The sequence below is a fragment of the Martes martes genome, assembly GCF_963455335.1.
Source record: "Martes martes genome assembly, chromosome: X".
In the NCBI taxonomy this organism is placed as follows: Eukaryota; Metazoa; Chordata; class Mammalia; order Carnivora; family Mustelidae; genus Martes; species Martes martes.
In genome coordinates this window covers 54,647,834-54,667,678 of record NC_137897.1, presented here as the reverse complement: position 1 = coordinate 54,667,678, position 19,845 = coordinate 54,647,834, and the positions used below count along the sequence as shown (strand labels likewise).

The 19,845-nt window shown below is 36.9% G+C and overlaps 1 protein-coding gene across 8 annotated transcripts in view; it reads right to left on the bottom strand.

Moving 5' to 3' along the window:
• Positions 1–19,845, bottom strand: part of EDA (ectodysplasin A) — a gene marked incomplete at both ends in the record, with an annotated part of 430,893 nt that overhangs the window by 291,153 nt on the left and 119,895 nt on the right. The gene's annotated exons all lie outside the window — the stretch shown is intronic.

Here is a 19,845-nt window from a genome sequence, read left to right as displayed (position 1 = left end):
TAAGACTTTGCTCTCTTTACTCCAAAACACTTTTGCTCCCATTCCAAGCCAGGCTTTGTATGTCTAAGTCTCCAATTTGTACCCTCTTTTCTGCTCTGAAAAAGAGCATACTGGAAGTCACAAAAATGTTTTGTGGATTAAAAAAAATTAAATCATAATAGATGTCTGAAGAAATCCACCCTTTCCTTTAATAAAATTATATCCAAATCTCTAAGAAGAGAAGAAACTATATGAAGGAAGATGGAAATTCAGGTGGAGGGGTGGCTGAACCTCAGAGTCCTGAGCTGTAATTTCTATGTAGGAAACTGTCCCTAAATTACCAACCTTAGAAGATATGGGTAATTTCACTAATGGAACAGGGCATTTTCTTTAAAAGGCCTACTTGCAACATCTCCATGGCAACCTGAAGCAAACATACTTCTTGCTTAGTGTTTGCATAAAGGAGAGGCAGCTACAATACGAAAAATGGGGGGGCAGAGAGAGAACAAGGAAAAGAAAGAGAATGAGTGAGGAGACAGAGAATGAGAGAGAAAAAGTGAAAGAGAAAAAAAGAGAGAATGAAAGGAAACAAAGACAATGAGGGGGGAGTGGGGAAGGAAGGAAGGAGGAAGGGGGAGTAGAAGATCTTGGTTTTCATAAATTAGCTTTTATGACTAAATGTTTCTGGAGCACTCAATGTTTTGGAACTCTGATAAGTCAATTCCATTAGTGAGGCTTTTAGTATTTTATTTATGGGGTCTCTTCCTACTTAATGAGCAAAGAAAAGGTCACTTTGATGCTCCAGAGCACAGGCGAGCCAAAGTGAAAAGATTTTGGAGCTCAAAGCCACGTATTTGTTTTTTTTTTTTTTTTTTGATAGCTCTGATTAAAAGTGAGTTAATGGAAGACAGGAGGCAGAACCATTAGCTAGCAAGATCACCAATCTCAAACAGCATTAACCACAAGAACTGCTTATCTGATCTATTAGTGCAGTGGCTTCTAAACCTTTCCGTCAGTTTACGACCAAAGATCACAGTAGTAGTTCCAAGTCTTGTGGGAGGCACAGGACTTCAGAATAAGACACCTAGGGTCAAAACTCCATATCTACCCCTGGCTTGCTATGTAATCTTGGAAAAGATACTTCATCTTTTTTGAGCCTCAGTTTCCTCCTCTGTAAAAACTGGAATATAATACTCACTTCCAAATGTTTCTGTAAGAAGGAAGGAGATAATGCATGTAAAGGGTATAGCACAATGGGCACAGATATTCAGTAACAGATTGTCAGTTTTATTATAATACCACCTTGACATGGTAAAGAGTATTATAGTAAAGTATCAAATGCATTGTTCTCCCAATACAGTACATCATTCATACATGGAAAGTTTGAGGGCTCAAAGCAGGGTATCCAAGTCAATAGGAGGCATCCATTTGCTTTTTTCATCAGATAGTATGAATACCCCATTATTTGTGCCCAGATAAGTAATTAAAATTCAAACACAAAAATATTCTGGAAACATTATATAACAGTCTCTAAAACTGGTGTCTTATAAAATGTCTCCACCTCAAAGCAAACTGATGCAGCCATTCTGGAAAATGGTATGGAGCTTCCTCAAAAAATTAAAAAAATTATGGAGGTTCCTCAAAAAATAAAAAAAAATTAAAAATAGGACTAACTTAGGATCTGGCAATTGCACTACTAGGTATTTGCCCAAAGAATACAAAAAATACCAATTTGAAGGGATACATGCGCCCTACTGTTTAGAGCAGCATTATCTACAATAGCCAAATTATGGAAACAGCCCAACTGTCCACTGACTGATGAATAGGTAAAGAAGAGTTGGTGTATACACACACACACGCTGGAATATTACTCAGCCATAAAAAGAATGAAATCTTACTATTTGCAATGACGTGGCTGGAGCTAGACAGTATAAGTCAGTCAGGGAAAGACAAATACCATATGATTTCACTCAAATGTAGAATTTAGGAAACAAACCAAGTGAGCAAAGAGAGATGAAAACCAAGAAATAGACTCATAACTATGGAGAAAAAAACTGATCATTACCAGAGGGGATGTGGATGGGGGAATGGGTTAAATAGGTGATGGGAATTAAGGAGTGCACTTATGATGAGCACAGGGTGATGTATGGAAGTGTTGAATCACTATGTTGTATACCTGAAACTCATATTACACTGTATATTAATTAACTAGAATTTAAATAAAAACTTAAAAAAAATAAAAGGTCTCCATCTCATGTAGCATAAAGTTCAAGTTCATTGATTCAGACCAGATGGAAATGCAACACATTTCCAAAATTAGCCACCTTAACTATTTCCAGATCTTCATAAAATAGAAACAGGCCATGGATACTCTGCTAATGCCTGGGTATTGAACATATTCACCTATCCCTAGGGTGAATTACCCCAAGACTTCATATGGACAGTCAACATTATCTTATACATCAATTTTTTAAATCACAAAATTTTGGAGATTTACTAGCACCATTTTCACTTGGATTGTGGTGAAGGAAAGCATGAGGTATAGAAAAAACAAGTAATATCATGGTGTGACACCAAAAGCATTTAATGGAATTCATAGACTGACTTATTATACAATCTTAGCCCAGGGAATCAGATCTACAGGCCTAACATTGCTCTGGTGCAAAATAAGTGACTCAATGCATGTGATCTCTTACATCTCTAAGAGTCTACCACCTTAAATTTATACAGTAATACAAATAAACGAGAGTTCATACAAAAATCCAGCTACTCTATAGTCTTTAATATTTAGCAATAATCGCTAGATATTTTGATCTAGTCCTCTTCTATATCTCTTCCACAAGTAATGCCATAGGCAATTTCCCCAATGATATACTGGAAATGAAGATAGTAGTAATAGCAATAGTGGTGGTGGTGATAATAGTACCTAAAACTCATTTCAACTTCTTATTGGCCATAACCTGTTATAAACACCTAACAAGCATTAACTCACTTAATCCTCATAATATTAGAAGGGAGGTACTCCTATTATCTTCACTTTGTAGAAGAAGATGAGGCACTGAAAAGTGAAGTGATCTGCCTGAACCACTAGAAAGGCAGAAATCAAACCTAGAATTTTGGCTCTTAACCACTATGCAAAATTAAGTAGCAGAAGAGCACTGGAAGGGAATTCAACTTCCAGCCAAGATGAAGTAAAAGGGGCCAGATTTACTCTACTTCCTTAAGTGACTAGAAAATCAGGAGAAAAGGATATAAAACAACCTTTTCTCAAATACCAGACAAGTAACATAGGGCTGTGATCTCCCTCAAAAGGGAAATAAACAAAGTAAGTGTAATATTCTCCCAGCTTACTGTGTGGAGGCAGTTTCAAGGCCACAGTGCAAGGAGAGGGAATTCAAAAAGAGCTCATGGAGTTGAAGAGACAGAGACTGGAGTTCAGAAGGGCCAATGTAGTTTGAAATTGTACAGGATAATACAGGAGATGAGGGATTTGGACAGAGAGTGTGAGCTCCAGAGATGCTACTAAGAGATCTCCTTGAGTCTTTGGATGATTACTGAATCACATATGCATAAGGTACTCAAAAGCTGGGGATAAAACCACGAGAAAGGAATAGGGGGAATTTTTTATAGCATAGTGGCATGAAGAGCTTGACAGACATGACTGGTGAATATTAAAAAAAAGTAACAACCATTAAAACTCTCTGAAAATTGTCCTAAGGTCACACAGCAAACCAAGAAACATTTAAGAAAATCTAAATTTGGTAAGAACAGTGACAGTCTGTGACTTTTTAAAATATGATTCATCCTCTGCCCTTACTCCCAAGCTCCCCAACTCAGTGTTGTAGCAGTTGTAGCCAAGAACACCGGGCAGTTCCCCCCAACTCAAAACCTAGGATTACAATGTCACATGGGGTATGAAAGGATGCCCACCTTAATCATCATCCCTCAACCCTGTTTTCAGAAGCTCTAATCTGAGTGGGCATGGCAGAAAGGTCTGGGATCTCTTTTCTACACTCAGCTACTGCTCACAGGGCAGAAACTCTGCTCCAGGCATGGTAGATCAAGAATGCCCTCACCTTAGCTTCCTTATAAAATGAGGTTCCAGAGAGGAAAGCCAAGAAGTCCAGAAGCTACCACCTGAACCCTGAACACTATGAATAAAGTAGGGATATAACTAAGAAGCAGGCTAGTTAAGACTGTTTTAGTAGTGAGAGAGGCAAGATGGTGGAGGAGTAGTGGACTGAAATGACATCAGGTTGCAGGAATTCAGCTAGATAGTTATCAAACCATTCCAAACACCTACAAACTCAACAGGAGATTGAAGAGAAAAGGAGCAGTAATTCAAGGAACAGAAAATCGACCACTTTCTGAAACATAGGACATGGAAGAAGTGAATCTGAGGTGACAGGAAGATAGACCACGGGGGGAAGGGCTGGCTCCCAGCAAGTGGTAGAGCAGCGGAGCACAAAATTGGAATTTTTAGCAGTCTGCTCCACTGAGGGACGTTGCTCTAGACACTAAGTGGGGATGGAGCCCTTGCAGGGACAGTGTGATCTCAGGACCTATGGGGTTACTGAAAGATCAGGGGTGTGTGAGTGTGGCAGAGATCCCAGGTATCGAAATGGGGAAGCCTACTGCAGAGACAGAGCCGAGGAGTGAGCTCTCAGCTCAGTGTTACCTTAAACTCTGATCCGTGGCATAGTTGGGACACTGCTCTTTGAGCAGGGACCCCACAAGTGGCAGATCCAGGGAGACTCACCTTATTCCTCTGGAGGCAGGAATCTGCTGGGTTTGGAGACTCCAAACGGGGCTGTGCATCAGAGACAGAAACACTCGGTCACAACCCAGGTAAGCCCAGAGTGCGGCTGGAGACCAGGGAGACGGGAGTGACTGAACCCTTTTCTCTGAGGGCACACTGAAGAGTGGGGCCCTGAGCTATCGGCTCCTCCGGGCTGGAGATTGGAAGGCTGCTGTTTCCATTCCCATCCTCCAGAGCTATACGGAAAGCCTTCAGGAAGCAAAAACTCCCAAGAATGAACTCGATCAGATTTCTTAGCCTGGCCCCTGGCAAGGGCAGTGCAATTCTGCCTTGGGCAAAGACATTTGAGAAGCACCACAACAAGCCCCTCCCCCAGAAGATTGACAAGAATATTCAGCAAAGACCAAGCTCACTAATCAAGGAGAACAGTGGTACTCCAGAGATAGGGGAAAGCAATGCATGGAATTCATGGCTTTCTCACCATGGACCTTTAGTCTTGCAAAGTTAAATTTTTTTCATTTTATTTTTTTCTTTTTCTATATTTTTTAACTTTTCTGCTTTTAACATTTTTTAACTAGTTTATCTTAACAATACCTATCTAAAAAAAATCTTTGTAAACCTTCATTATTATAGTCATATTTTAGCCTTCATTGTATGTAACCTTATTTTTTTGAAAGATTTTATTTATTCATTTGATAGAGATTACAAGTAGTCAGAGAGGCAGGGAGAGAGGAGGAAGCAGGATCCTTGCTTAGCAGAGAGCCCGACATGAGGCTCAATCCCAGGACCCTGAGATCATGACCTGAGCTGAAGGCAGAGGCTTTAAACCACTGAGCTATCCAGGCGCCCCTAACCTTATCTTATGTATACATATAGGGTTTTTATTTTTTTCTAAAAAGTTTTGGGATATAATTTCTTCTAATAGATAAAAATATACCCTAAATCTAGCACAGGGCATTGCTCTAGTCTCCAGCCTAAGCACATTCTCGCCCCCAACCTTTTTTTTCTTCTTTCTTTTCCCAACGAACTTATCTTACCAATTACTTTCTTAGAATTTTTTAAAAAAATTTCATGTTTACAATCATATTCCATCCCTTCATCGTGTTTACCCTTATTTTTGTATATACATATGTTTTTCTTTCTTTAAAATTTTGGGAGGTAGTTTCTTCTAAGAGACCAAAATACACCCAAAATCAAGTGGGTGGCTCTGTTCTATTCACCAGTCTAATATATATACTATATATATATTAAATTTATATGTATACATATAAATACATATAAAATACATTTCTTTTTATCCCCTATCTTCTCCCCCCAGTTTGAGGTTACCTCTGATTTGGTTAGCAGACATTTTTCTGGGGTCTTTGCCACCCTTTTAGTATTTTATTCTCTCATTCATATAATCTAATATGGATAAAATGACAAGGTGTAAAAACAACACAAAAAACAGGACAAGAGGCAATACCAACGGCTAGAAGACAGACAGAGAGGGGCAGAAGATATACTGAAGCAAATTATAATACAGAATTTCTGCAATATGGCAAAGTGAACAAGTATCAAAATCCAGGAAGCACAGAGAAGCCCCTCAAAATCAATAAAAATAGGTCCACACCCCATCATCTAATAGTAAAACTTACTAGACTAAGTGACAAAGAGAAAATCCTGAAAGCAGCTCAGGACAAGAAGTCTGTGACATACAATGGTAGAAATATTAGACTGGCAGCAGACTTATCCACAGACAACTCCACAGCAGGCCAGAAAGAACTGGCATGATATATTCAGAGCACTAAAGGAGAAAAATATGCAGCCAAGAATACTATATCAAGCTAGGCTATCACTGAAAATAGAAAGAGAAATAAAAAGCTTCCAGGACAAACAAAAATTAAAAGAATTTGCAAACACCAAACCAGCCCTACAGGAAATATTGAAAGGGGTCCACAAAGTAAAGACAGAGCCTAAATGTAGTAGACCAGAAAGGAACAGAAACAATATACAATAACAGTGCCTTACAGGTAATAAAATTGCACTAAATTCATATCTTTCAATAGTTACTCTGAATGGAAGTGGGCTAAATGCCCCAATCGAAAGACACAGGGTATCAGAATGGATAAAAAAACAAAACCCATCAACATGCTGTCTGCAAAAAAGTCATTTTAGACCCAAAGACAAATCCAGATTTAAAGTGGGGGGTGGAAAACAATTTACCATGCTAATGGACATCAAAAGAAAGCTGGGGTGGCAATCCTTATATCAGATCAATTAGATTTTAAGCCAAAGACTATAATAAGGGATGAGGAAGGACAGTATATCATACTCAAAGGGTCTATCCAACAAGAAGATTTAACAATTTTAAATATTTATGCCCCTAACATGGGAGGAGCCAACTATACAAACCAATTAATAACAAAATCAAAGAAACATATTGACAATAATACAATAATAGTAGGGGAATTTAACAGCCCCCTCACTGAAATGGAAAGATCATCCAAGCAAAAGATCAACAAGGAAATAAAGACCTTAAATGACACACTGGACCAGATGGACATCACAGATATATTCAGAACATTCCATCCCAAAGCAACAGAATACATATTCTTCTTTAGTGCACATGGAACATTCTCCAGAATAGATCACATCCTGGGTCATAAATCAGGTCTCAACTGGTACCAAGAGACTGGGATCATTCCCTGCATATTTTCAGAACACAATGCCCTGAAGCTAGAACTCAATCACAAGAGGAAAGTTGGGAAGAACTCAAATACATGGAGGCTAAAGAGCATCCTACTAAAGAATGAATGGGTCAAACGGGAAATTAAACAAGAATTGAAAACATTCATAGAAACAAATGATAATGAAAACACAACTGTTCAAAATCTATGGGACACAGCAAAGGTGGTCCTGAGAGGAAAGTACATAGCCATACAAGCTTTTCTCAAGAAACAAGAAAGGTCTCAAGTACACAACCTAACCCTACACCTAAAGGAGCTGGAGAAAGAACAGCAAAGAAAGCTTAAACCCAGCAGGAGAAGAGAAATATAAATATCAAAGCAGAAATCAATGAAATAGAAACCAAAAAAACAATAGAGCAAATCAACAAAACTAGGAGCTGGTTCTTTGAAAGAATTAATAAGATTGATAAACTCCTGGCCAGATTTATCAAAAAGAAAAGAGAAAGGACCAAATAAATAAAATCATGAATGAAAGAGGAGAGATCACAACCAGCACCAAGGAAATACAAACAATTATGAGAACATATTAGAAGCAACTATACACCAACAAATCTGACAATCTGGAAGAAATGGGTGCTTTCCTAGAGAAATAAAAACTACCAAAACTGAACCAGGAAGAAATAGAAAACCTGAACCGGCCCATAACCAATGAGGAGATTGAAGCAGTCATCAAAAATCTCCCAAGAAACAAGAGCCCAGGGCCAGACAGCTTCCCAGGAGAATTCTATCAAACATTTAAAGAAGAATTAATTCCTATTCTCCTGAAACTCTTCCAAAAAACAGAAATGGAAGGAAAACTTCCAAACTCATTTTATGAGGGGAGCATTACCTTCATCCCAAAACCAGACAAGGTCCCATCCAAAAAGAGAATTACATACCAATATTTCACCACGACCAAATGGGATTTATTCCTGGGCTGCAAGGTTGGTTCAACATCCACAAATGAATCAATGTGATGCAAACATTAATAAAATAAAGAACAAGTACCATACGATACTCTCAATAGACGCTGAAAAGGCATTTGACAAAGTACAGCATCCTTTCTTGATCAAAACTCTTCAAAGTGTAGGGATAGAGGGTACATTCCTCAATATCATCAAAGCCATCTATGAAAAGCCCACAGAGAATATCATTCTCAATGGGGAAGATAGAGCTTTTCCTCTAAGATCAGGAACACGGCAGGGATGTCCACTACCACCACTGCGATTCAACATAGTACTAGAAATCCTAGCCTCAGCAATTAGACAACAAAAAGAAGTTAAAGGCACCCGAATCGGCAAAGAAGTCAAACTCTGACTCTTTGAAGATGATATGATACTATATGTGGGAAAACCAAAAGACTCCACTCCAAAACTGTTAGAACTCATATAGGAATTCTGTAAAGTGTCAAATCAATGCACAGAAATCAGTTGCATTTCTATACACCAACAACAAGACAGAAGGAAGAGAAATTAAGGAGTCGATCCCATTTACAATTACACCCAAAACAATAAGATACCTAGGCATAAACCTCATCAAGAAGGCAAAGAATCTATACTCAGAAAACTATAAAGCACTCATGAAAGAAATTGAGGAAGACACAAAGAAATGGAAAAATGTTCTATGCTCATGGATTGGAAGAAAAATGTGAAAATGTCTATGCTACCATAAGCAATCTACACATTTAATGCAATCCTTATCAAAATACCATCCATTTTTTTCAAAGAAATGGAACAAATAATCCTAGAATATATATGGAACCAGAAAAGACCCCAAACAGCCAGAGGAATGTTGGAAAAGAAAGCCAAAGTTCACGGCATCACAATTCCAGACTTCAAGCTCTATTACAAAGCTATAATCATCAAGAGAGTATGGTACTGGCACAAAAACAGACACATAGATCAATGGAAAAGAATAGAGAGCCCAGAAATAGACCCTCAACTCTATGGTCAACTAATCCTCAACAAAGCAAGAAAGAATGTCCAATGGAAAAAAAAAATCTCTTCAACAAATGGTGTTGCGAAAATTGGACAGCCACATGCAGAAGAATGAAACTGGACCATTTCCTTACACCACACACAAAAATAGACTCAAAATGCAAGAAAGACCTCAATGTGAGAAAGAAATCCATCTCCTTGAGGAGAACACAGGTAGCAACTTCTTTGACCTCAGCCGCAGCAACTTCTTCCTAGAAACATTTCCAAAGGCAAGGGAAGCGAAGGCTAAAATGAACTCTTGGGACTTCATCAAGATCAAAAGCTTTTGCACACCAAAGGAAATAATCAACAAAACCAAAAGACAACTTACAGAATGGAAGAAGATATTTGCAAATGACATATCAGATAAAGGGCTAGTATCCAAAATATATAAAGAACTTATCAAACTCAACAGCCAAAGAACAAATAATCCAATCAAGAAATGGGCAGAGGACATGAATAGACATTTCTGCAAAGAAGACATCCAGATGCCCAACAAACACATGAAAAAGTGCTCCACATCACTAAGCATCAGGGAAATAGAAATCAAATCCATGATGAGATACCACCTCACACCAGTCAGAATGGCTAAAATTAACAAGTCAGGAAACGACAGATGTTGGAGAGGATGTGGAAAAAGGGCAACCCTCCTACACTGTTGGTGGGAATGCAAGCTGGTGCAGCCACTTGGGAAAACAGCATGGAGGTTCCTCAGAAAGTGGAAAATAGAGCTACCTTATTGCCGAGCAATTGCACTACTGGGTATTTACCCTAAAGATACAAATGTAGTGATCTGAAGGGGCATGCACCCCCGAATGTTTATAGCAGCAATGTCTACAATAGCCAAACTATGGAAAGAACCCAGATGTCCATCAACAGATTATGGAAAAAGAAGATGTGGTATATATATACAATGGAATACTATGCAGCCATCAAAAGAAATGAAATCTTGCCATTTGCAACGAAGTGGGTGGAACTAGAGGGTATTACGCTGAGCGAAATATGTCAATCAGAGAAACACAATTATCATATGATCTCCCCGATATGAAGAATTTTAGAGGCAGAGTGGGAGGGTTGGGGGGGTAGGGACGGAAAAAATGAAATAAGATGGGATCAGGAGGGAGACAAACCATAAGAGACTCTTAATTTCATGAAACAAACTGAGGGTTGCTGGGGGGCAGGGGTGTACGGAGAGGGTGCTTGCGTTATGGACTTTGGGGAGGGTATGTGATATGGTAAGTGCTGTGAAGTGTGTAAGCCTGACAATTCACAGACCTGTACCCCTGGGGCAAATAATACATTATATGTTAATAAAAATAATTAATAAATCACAGACTGTTTTTAGTGGTTGCACTAGGTTGTTCTTATTATGACCTCCCTTAACGTAATATTACACTATTTTACATAGAGTATAAGAAACATACACCTTTATTTTGCCTTTTCTATCCTTTGTGTTATTGTTGCACATACTATAAACTTTTTAACTTTAACTTTTACACACACTATAAACCCCACAATGCACTGTTATTATTTTTACTTTAAACAGTCATTTATCTTTTAAGGAGATTTTTAAAATGACTGAAGTTCTTATATTCAGCATTTATAGCACCCTGTATTTCTTTATTTGACAGTCTAAACCTCCAGCTCTGCAGGAATGGTATAAATGTATAAATGGTATAAATGTTTTTCCAGCAGAATAGGAAGATGATTAAAATTAAAAACTCCAGAATTCTCCCAAAGAACTATTTTGAACACAGCACGAGGAAGTTCAAACCTCAGAGAACTATATAAATCAATGGAGATTTCAGTGGTGAGCCCTTCAGGAGGGGCTGGTTGCTTCATAGTAACAAAACCATGCATCAGCCAGAAGCTGAAGAGAGAGAACCAGGGAAAGATATAGGTAAGAAGAGGCCTCCCAGGGTCAAAATAAATCTCAAATACTGGTTTCAAAACTACCTATGCAGGGGTGCCTTGATGGCACAGTTGGTTGGACATCTGACTCTTGGTTTTGGCTGAGGAAGTGATCTCAGGATTTTGACTGCCACATTGGGCTCCATAGTCAGTATAGAGTCTGCTTGAGATTCTCTCTCCCTCTTCCTGCATCCCTCCCTCTCCTGGTCTCTCTGTCTCTCTAAAATAAATATATAGGGGGTGTCTGGGTGGCTCAGTTAAACATCTGAGTTTGGCTCAGCTCATGATCTCAGGATCCTGCAATTGAGCCCCACACTGGGCTTCCTAGTGGGGAGTCTGTCTCTCTCTCTTTCTGCCCCTCCCCCACTCTCTCATATAAATGAACAAAATTTTTAAAAATAAGCAGATAAATAAATATCCTAAACAAACAAACAAACTACCCTGCAAAAGGGCCTGAATTTAATTGGATCAGATGGAATCTTATGCCCCAGGACATTGTCAAAAACAATAAAACAACCAGATAGCAATTAATGGTGGTAACAGCTGATTGTACCAATAGAGACAGCCAACAGAGAGACCAAAGGAAGAGACAGTCAAATATGTTCTGCCAAAACCATTACCATACCAAGGTGACTATGCACACACCAATCCTGTACCCTCTGAGGAGATATCAGAGGCTTGACACAGTGAGGGAAATAGATTTTAATGAACTAGTACAGCCAAGTTATAAAACAAATCAACAAAAGACAGCAAAAGGCAGCCCAGGAAGTAGGGGGCTATAATCTGTATTCATTTTTCTACAATATATCATCTAAAATGTCCAGTTTTCAACAATAGCAAAAAAAAAATACAAGATGTGCAAAGAAACAGTAAAGTATGATTCATACAGAGGGGGACAAGTAGGCAATAGAAAGGGTCTTTAAGTGGGCTCAGATATTGGATTTAGCAAATAAAATTTTCAAAGCAGATACTATCAATGTGTTTTAAAAAAACTAAAGGAAACCAATGTTAAAGAAATAAAGGAAGCTATCATAACAGTGCTATATCATGGGGGAATGGGCGAGATGGGTGATGGGTATCAAAGAAGCCACTTGTGATGAGCACTGGGTGTTGTATGTAGGTGATAAACCACTAAATTCTACTCCTGAAACCAATATTGCAATGTATGTTCATTAACTAAAATTTAAATTGGAAAAAAAAAACACAAAAAACCAATGCCACATCAAATACAGAATCTAAATAAATAGAATTTTTGAAACCCAAATGGAAATTCTTGAGCTTAAAATTATAATAATTGAAGTGAATAATTCAGTAGAGGAGTTACATATAGATTTTACAGGCAGAAGAAAGAATCAGTGAACTTGAAGAAAGACTAGCAAACTGTGCAACCCAAAGAACAGAGAAAATGAATCGAATATCAGAGCAATGCAGAACGGCATTAACATGTAAGAGAGTAATAGAATGAGCTAGAAAAAGGCAGAAAAATATTAGAAATAATAATAGCTGAAAAACTCCCCAAATTTGGTGAAAGACATTAACTTACACATACAAAAAGTTCAATAAACTCTAAATAAGATAAAGGTAAAGAGATCCACACCCACACAGATAATAGCAAAAATGTCAAAACAGAGAAAGTTAAAATCCTGAAAGCAGCACAAGATAAACAACTCATCACACACAAGGGAACCCAATAAGATTAAGAGTTGAAGTACTATCAAAGTCAATGGTGGTTGAAAAGCAGTAGGGTGATATTTTTAAAGTATTGAAAGAAAAAAAAAATGTTAACCAGAATCTTCTATCCAGAAAAACGATCTTTCAAAAATGAAGGTAAAACAAAGACATTCTCAGAAAAACAAAGACTGAGAGAATTTGTTGCTAGCAAATCTGACTGACAAGAAATGTTGAAAGAAGTTATTTAGGCTGAAATAAAGTCACACTGAAGATAATTTGATCCCACAATAAAAAGCACACAACACTGGTAAAGGTAATTCCATAATTATAAAATATACTCAAATGTATATTTTTCTCATTTCTTTTAATTTACTTATATGAAAATATATGTGTCTTATGAAATTGTTTGCCATATAACATATAGAAATATAATAAGTTTGGCAATAGCAGCACGAAGGAGGTGGGTGAGAACAAGCTGTATTGAAGTAAAGAAATGAAACCCAATGGTGACTTGAATCTATAGGAAAAACTGAAGCAAATCAGAACAGTAATAGAAAGATTAACATGATAGACATTATAAAGATATATTTCCTTGTTATTCTCTCAGCTTCTTTAAAAATATAAACTATAACATAACAAATATAAGATATTGTTGGATTTGTCACATACAGATATATAACAATAATAGCACAAAAGTAGGGAGGCAGGGTAGAGCTATACATGGGTAAGGTGGCCATCTCTCACACGAATTAAGTTGGTAAAAATATGAACTAGATTATGATAAACTAAATGTAATGGTAAACTCTAGAGCAAAAAGCAGGAAAGTAACCAAAAATATAGTGGAAAAATAATAAAATTAAGCTATTATGCTAGAAAATGTTATTTTAATCAAAAGAAAGCATCAAAACACAAATAGAGGGAAAAATACACAAAATATAGAAAACCAAAAGTAAAGTAATAGATATAAATTCAACTATATCAATAAGAACATTAAATATGATTTAAACAATCCAATCAAAAGCCAGAGATTATCATACTGTATTAAAAAATAAGAATCAATTGTATACTGTCTATAGGACATATACATTATTTTTTTATTTTTTATTTAAATTCAATTTAATGAACATATACTGCTTTATTAGTTTCAGAAGCAGAATTTAGTCATTCATCAGTTGCATATAACACCCAGTGCTCATTACTTCAAGTGCCCTCCTTAATACCTGTCACCCAATTACCCCATACCCCACCCACTTCCCCTCCAGCAACCCGCAGCTTGTTTCCTATAGTAAAGAGACTTTTATGGTTTGCCTCCCTCTCTGTTTTCATCTTTTTTTCCTTCCCTTCCCCTATGTTCATCTGTTCTGATTCTTAAATTCCACATATTAGTGAATTCATATGCTATTTTGTCTTCCTCTGAGCGACTTATTTCACCTAGCATGATACCATCTAGTTCCATTCATGTTGTTGCAAATGGCAAGATTTCATTTTTTTGATGGTTGAGTAATATTTCATTGTGTATCTATACTATATCTTTATCCATTCATCTGTCAATGGACATCTGGGCTCTTTCCATATTTTAGCTATTGTGGACATTGCTTCTGTAAACACTGGGATGAATGTGCCCCTTTGAATCACTGAGTTTGTATCCTTTGGATAAATACCTAGTAGTGCAATTGCTGGGTCATAGGGTGGCTCTAGTTTTAACTTTTTGAGGAACCTCCATACTATTTTCCAGAACAGATCTACTAGTTTGCATTCCCACCAACAGTGTAAGAGGGATCCTCTTTCTCCACATCCTCACCAACATCTGTTGTTTCCTGAGTTGTTAATTTTAGCCATTGGTGTGATTGGTATGAGGTGGTAGCTCACTGTGGTTTTGACTGAATTTCCCTGATGACAAGTGTTGGTGAGCATTTTTCCATCTGTCTGCTGGCCATTTGTACTTCTTCTTTGGAAAAATATCTGTTCATGTCTTCTGCCCATTTCTTGACTGGATTTATTGGACTTGGGGGTGTTGAGTTTGACATATACTTTAGATTCAATATATAAAGTGGTTTAAAATAGAAGAATGGAAAAAAGATATATCAGGCAAACAGCAAGTATAAGAAAGTTGGAGTGGCTATAATATCAAAAAATAGATTTTTAGAACAAAATATTTACTAAAGTGGGCACCTGGGTGGCTCAGTGGGTTAAAACCTCTGCCTTCAGCTCAGGTCATGATCTCAGGGTCCTGGGATGGAGCCCCGTGTCAGGCTTTCTGCTCAGCAGGGAGCCTTCTTCCCTTCCTCTCTCTCTGCCTGCCTCTCTGCCTACTTGTGATCTCTGTCAAATGAATAAATAAAATATTTAAAAATTTACTAAAAATAAACAGGGACATTGTATAATGATAAAAAGGTCAACCCATCACGAAAACATAACAATCATAAGCCTTATATGTACCTAACAACAGAGCTCCAAAATACATGAAGCAAAATCTGATACAGTTGAAGGGGGAAACAGGCAATTCAACAATAATAGGCAATGCCATCAATATCCCACTTTCAGTAAGGACTAAAACAACTAGGCAGAAGATCAACAAAGATACAAAAGACCTGAACAAAACTATAAACCAAATAGACATAACAGACCTGAATAGAACACTCCATCCCAAAATATAACCTCTTGTCAAATGTACATGGAACATCCCCAGGTTAGATGCTAGGCCATAAAACAAGCATCAATAAATTTAAAGACAGTAATCATGCAAATAATCTTCTCTGACTACAGTGGAATGAAATTAGAAATGAGTAACAGAACTAAATTTGGAAATTCACAAATATGTGGGAATTAAAGAACACACTTTTAAATGATCAAAAGGTCAATGGAGAAATTACAGTGGAAATTAGAAAATATTTTGAGATGTATAAAAATGAAGACATGACATATCCAACTTATGGGATATAGCTAAACTAATATGTACAAATTTATAGATGGGTCTATATTAAAAAAAATCTCAAATCAATAACTTAGCTTAAGACACTGAAAAAAGAACAAACTAAACCCAAAGCAAGCAGAAGAAAGGAAATAACAAAGATTAGAATGGAGATTACTCAAATATGAATAGAAAAATAATAGGGAAAAATCAATAAAACCAAAAGTTGATTATTTTTAAAAGACCTAAAAAACTGAGAAACTTCTAGCTAGACTGACAAATCAAAACAGAGAAAATAATCAAATTAGTAGAATCAGGAAAGAAATAGGGGACATCATTACTGACTTTACAGAAATAAAAAATAGAATGTCTAAAGATCAAAAATACGGTATCTATAATGAAAAGAATACTGAATGGGATTAACAATAAATTAGATACTGAAGAAAAAGATCAGTAAACTTGAAGACTAAGCAATAGAAATTACCCCAAATGAAGCACCAAGAGCAAAACGACTAAAAATTTTAAAAATGAGTAGGTAATTGGACTACTAATAAGATACAGGAAAAAATAATAATAGCCCAAAATTTTCAATTTATTAAAAATGATAAGCCTGAAAATTTAAGGTCAACAAATCTCAAGCAAGATAAACAAAAAGAGAACCATATGAAAGTGTCCATAATGTGATTCCACTAGTCATAAAGAGAAAAATGCTAAAAGCATTCAAATTAAAGCTGTATTATATAGAGAAACAAAGGTAAGAATGATCACAGACATATCATCAGAAACTATGCTATTTAGAAGGCAGTGGAGTGACATCTCTAAAGTGATGAAATAAAAATCTGTCAACCTGGAATTTTTTATCCAGTGAAGCTGTCTTTCAAAATTGAGCACTATATAAAGACTTTTTCAGGCAAACAAAAGTGGAGATTTAATCAGCAGCAGACCTAAACTATAAAAAAATAATAAATGAAGCTCTTTACATAGAAGAAAAATTATTCCAGAAGCAAACTTTGATTTATAGAAAGGAATACAGGGGGCGACAAATGCTAAATGTAGACCTTCTGTCATTTAAAAAATCTCCTTAAAAGACAAATGACAGTTTAAAGTAAAAATAATAACAATCCTTTGAGGGGTTTATAGTATGTGTAAAAGTAAAATGTATAGATGGCAAAAACAGCACAAAGGATGGAAAAGGCAAAATAAAGTATATGGTTCTTACAGTATGTAAAATAGTGTAATATCACATTAAGGGAGGTTATAATAAGAGCATCCTACTGCAACCACTAAAAACAAAGGTGTATAGCTAATAAGCCAATAATGGAGATAAAGTGAAATCGTTCAAAAAAATTCAGTTACTCCAAAAGAAGGCAAGAATAGAGAGGAAAAAAAGAACTGAAAACCAAATGGAACAAATAGAATCCAAATACCAAAATGGTAGATTCAAATCCAAACATAACCATAATTGCATTAAATGAAAATCATCTAAACATTCAAATTGAAAGCCATATATTGTCAGACTGGATTTAAAAAAAAAAGCACAAGCAAAAGTATTTATTGTTTATAAGAAACCAACTTAATATATAAATATACAGATACTTTACAAGTGAAAGAACAAATTCCAGTCCTGGCCAAAATAGAATAAGCCAACTATCACCTATCTCTTCTTCTAATAAACAACTAAAAATGATGGACAAAATTAAAAAACCAAGTACCTGAAGACTGAAAAGTAACCAAAGCAGGTAGGCTGTGAAAGGGAGTTAAGACTTAGAGAAGGGGCCCACGTCAAGGTGGATGCTATATATATTTTTTCTCTTGCAGATTTTTCCTGAGGGTGGATCCCAGTGTCAGAGTTACACGGCAGCGTAGTCACATGACTGGTGAAAATCTGAACAAAACCCCTGTATTACTAGGCAAAGCAACCATAATAGGGACTATTTGAGCCAAAGAGGAGGATATAATTCTGTTCAGTTTTGTTTTGTTTTCCTGAGCAGCATTGCCCAGTCACAGAGGGGTATAGCAGTGATGGCTGAGTAAGCAACCAAATATCCAAGGGATACTCTGTCTTTCTGGCCAGAGGAACTAGGAAAGGGGGTACCATGGGCTCAAGAGTGGGCTCGTGAAGGAAATTCTGTATATAAGTGAGCTAGAGAAAATAATCTCCTAATTCTGTGAATGAACCATATAAGTCCTATGCTCATCCCTATGCTCTACAGAAACAGGGAAGACCCAAAAGATCATAAAAAAGGGCATGAAGAATGCACTAAGATTTAAACTATGCCCAGGGCAGGTGGGTGGCTCAGGCAGTTGAGTATCTCACTCTTGGTTTTGGCTCACGTCATGATCTCAGGGTGGTGAGATCAAGCCCTGCAACAGGCTCCATGCTCAGTGGGGAGTCTGCCTCAGATTCTCTCTCTCTCTCTCTCTCCCCTCTTCTGCTCCTCCCCCTGCTCATGCACTCTTTCTTTCTGTCTCTAAAATAAATACATAAATCTTAAAAAAGTAAACTACTACCCAATGGTCAAACACCTGAATGGCACATGCAGAGAACAGAAATAAAACAGCAAACTAATGACTTGGAAATGAACTGAAATTAGAATCACTATCCACAGAAGGCAGGATTAAATTTGTGGTCGGACCCTAACTTGGTTGAGTACCTTCTAAAAAAATTCTCTAGAGGATTATAGTGTGACATACAGTTTACATGACAGAACTTTCACAATGCCCGGGATACAATGCAAAATTACTCAGCATACACAGAACAAGGAAAACGTGACCAGTTCTCAAGGGAAAACCAATCAACATATTCTATACCCTATATAATTTAGATGTTGGAATTATCAAAGACTTAAAAGCAGGTTCTGGAAACCAAGTGTCATGGAACAGAAATTTACATAGACCATCTATAGAAACAAGGACTTCACAGACAACATGATGTCAATAAAAATGTATCTTTCAATAATCACTCTTAACATGAAAGGCCTAAATGCTCCCGCAAAATGGTACAGGGTTGCAGATTGGATAAAACGACAGGACACGTCCATATGTTGTCTACAAGAGACCCATTTGGAACCTAAGGATACATCCAGACTGAAAGTGAAGGGATGGAGAACCATCTTTCATGCCAATGAGCCTCAAAAAAAAAGCTGGGGTAGTGATTCTCAGATCAGATAAATCAGATTTTAAACTAAAGACTGTAGTCAGAGATAAAGAAGGATACTACATGATTCTTAAAGGGTCTATCCACCAAGAAGATCTAACAATTGTAAATATTTATGCCCCAAATACGGGAGCAGTCAACTACATAAGACAACTGTTAACCAAGATAAAAAGTCATATTGATATGAATACATTAATAGTAGGGAATCTTAACATACCACTCTCAGTAATAGATCATCCAAGCAGAAAATCAATAAAGAAACAAGAGCATTGAATGACACATTGGACCAGATGGACCTCATAGATATATACAGAACATTCTACCCTAAAACAACAGAATACTCATTCTTCTCAAGTGCTCATGGAACTTTCTTCAGAATAGACCACATACTGGGTCACAAATCAGGGCTCAACCAATACCAAAAGACTGAGATTATTCCCTGCATATTCTCAGACCACGATGCTTTGAAACTAGAACTCAACCACAAGAAAAAGTTTGGAAGGAATTCAAACACTTGAAAGCTAAAGATCACCCTGCTTAAGAATGCTAGGCTTAATCAGGAAATCAAAGAAGAACTTAAACAATTCATGGAAACCAATGAGAATGAAGACACTTCATTCCAAAACCTATGGGATACGGCAAAGGTGGTCTTAAGGGGAAAATACGTAGCCATTCAAGACTCCCTCCAAAATATTGAAAAATCCAGAATACAACCAGCTCTCTTTATACCTTAAAAAATTGGAGAATCAACAACAAATTAAGTCAACCCCACA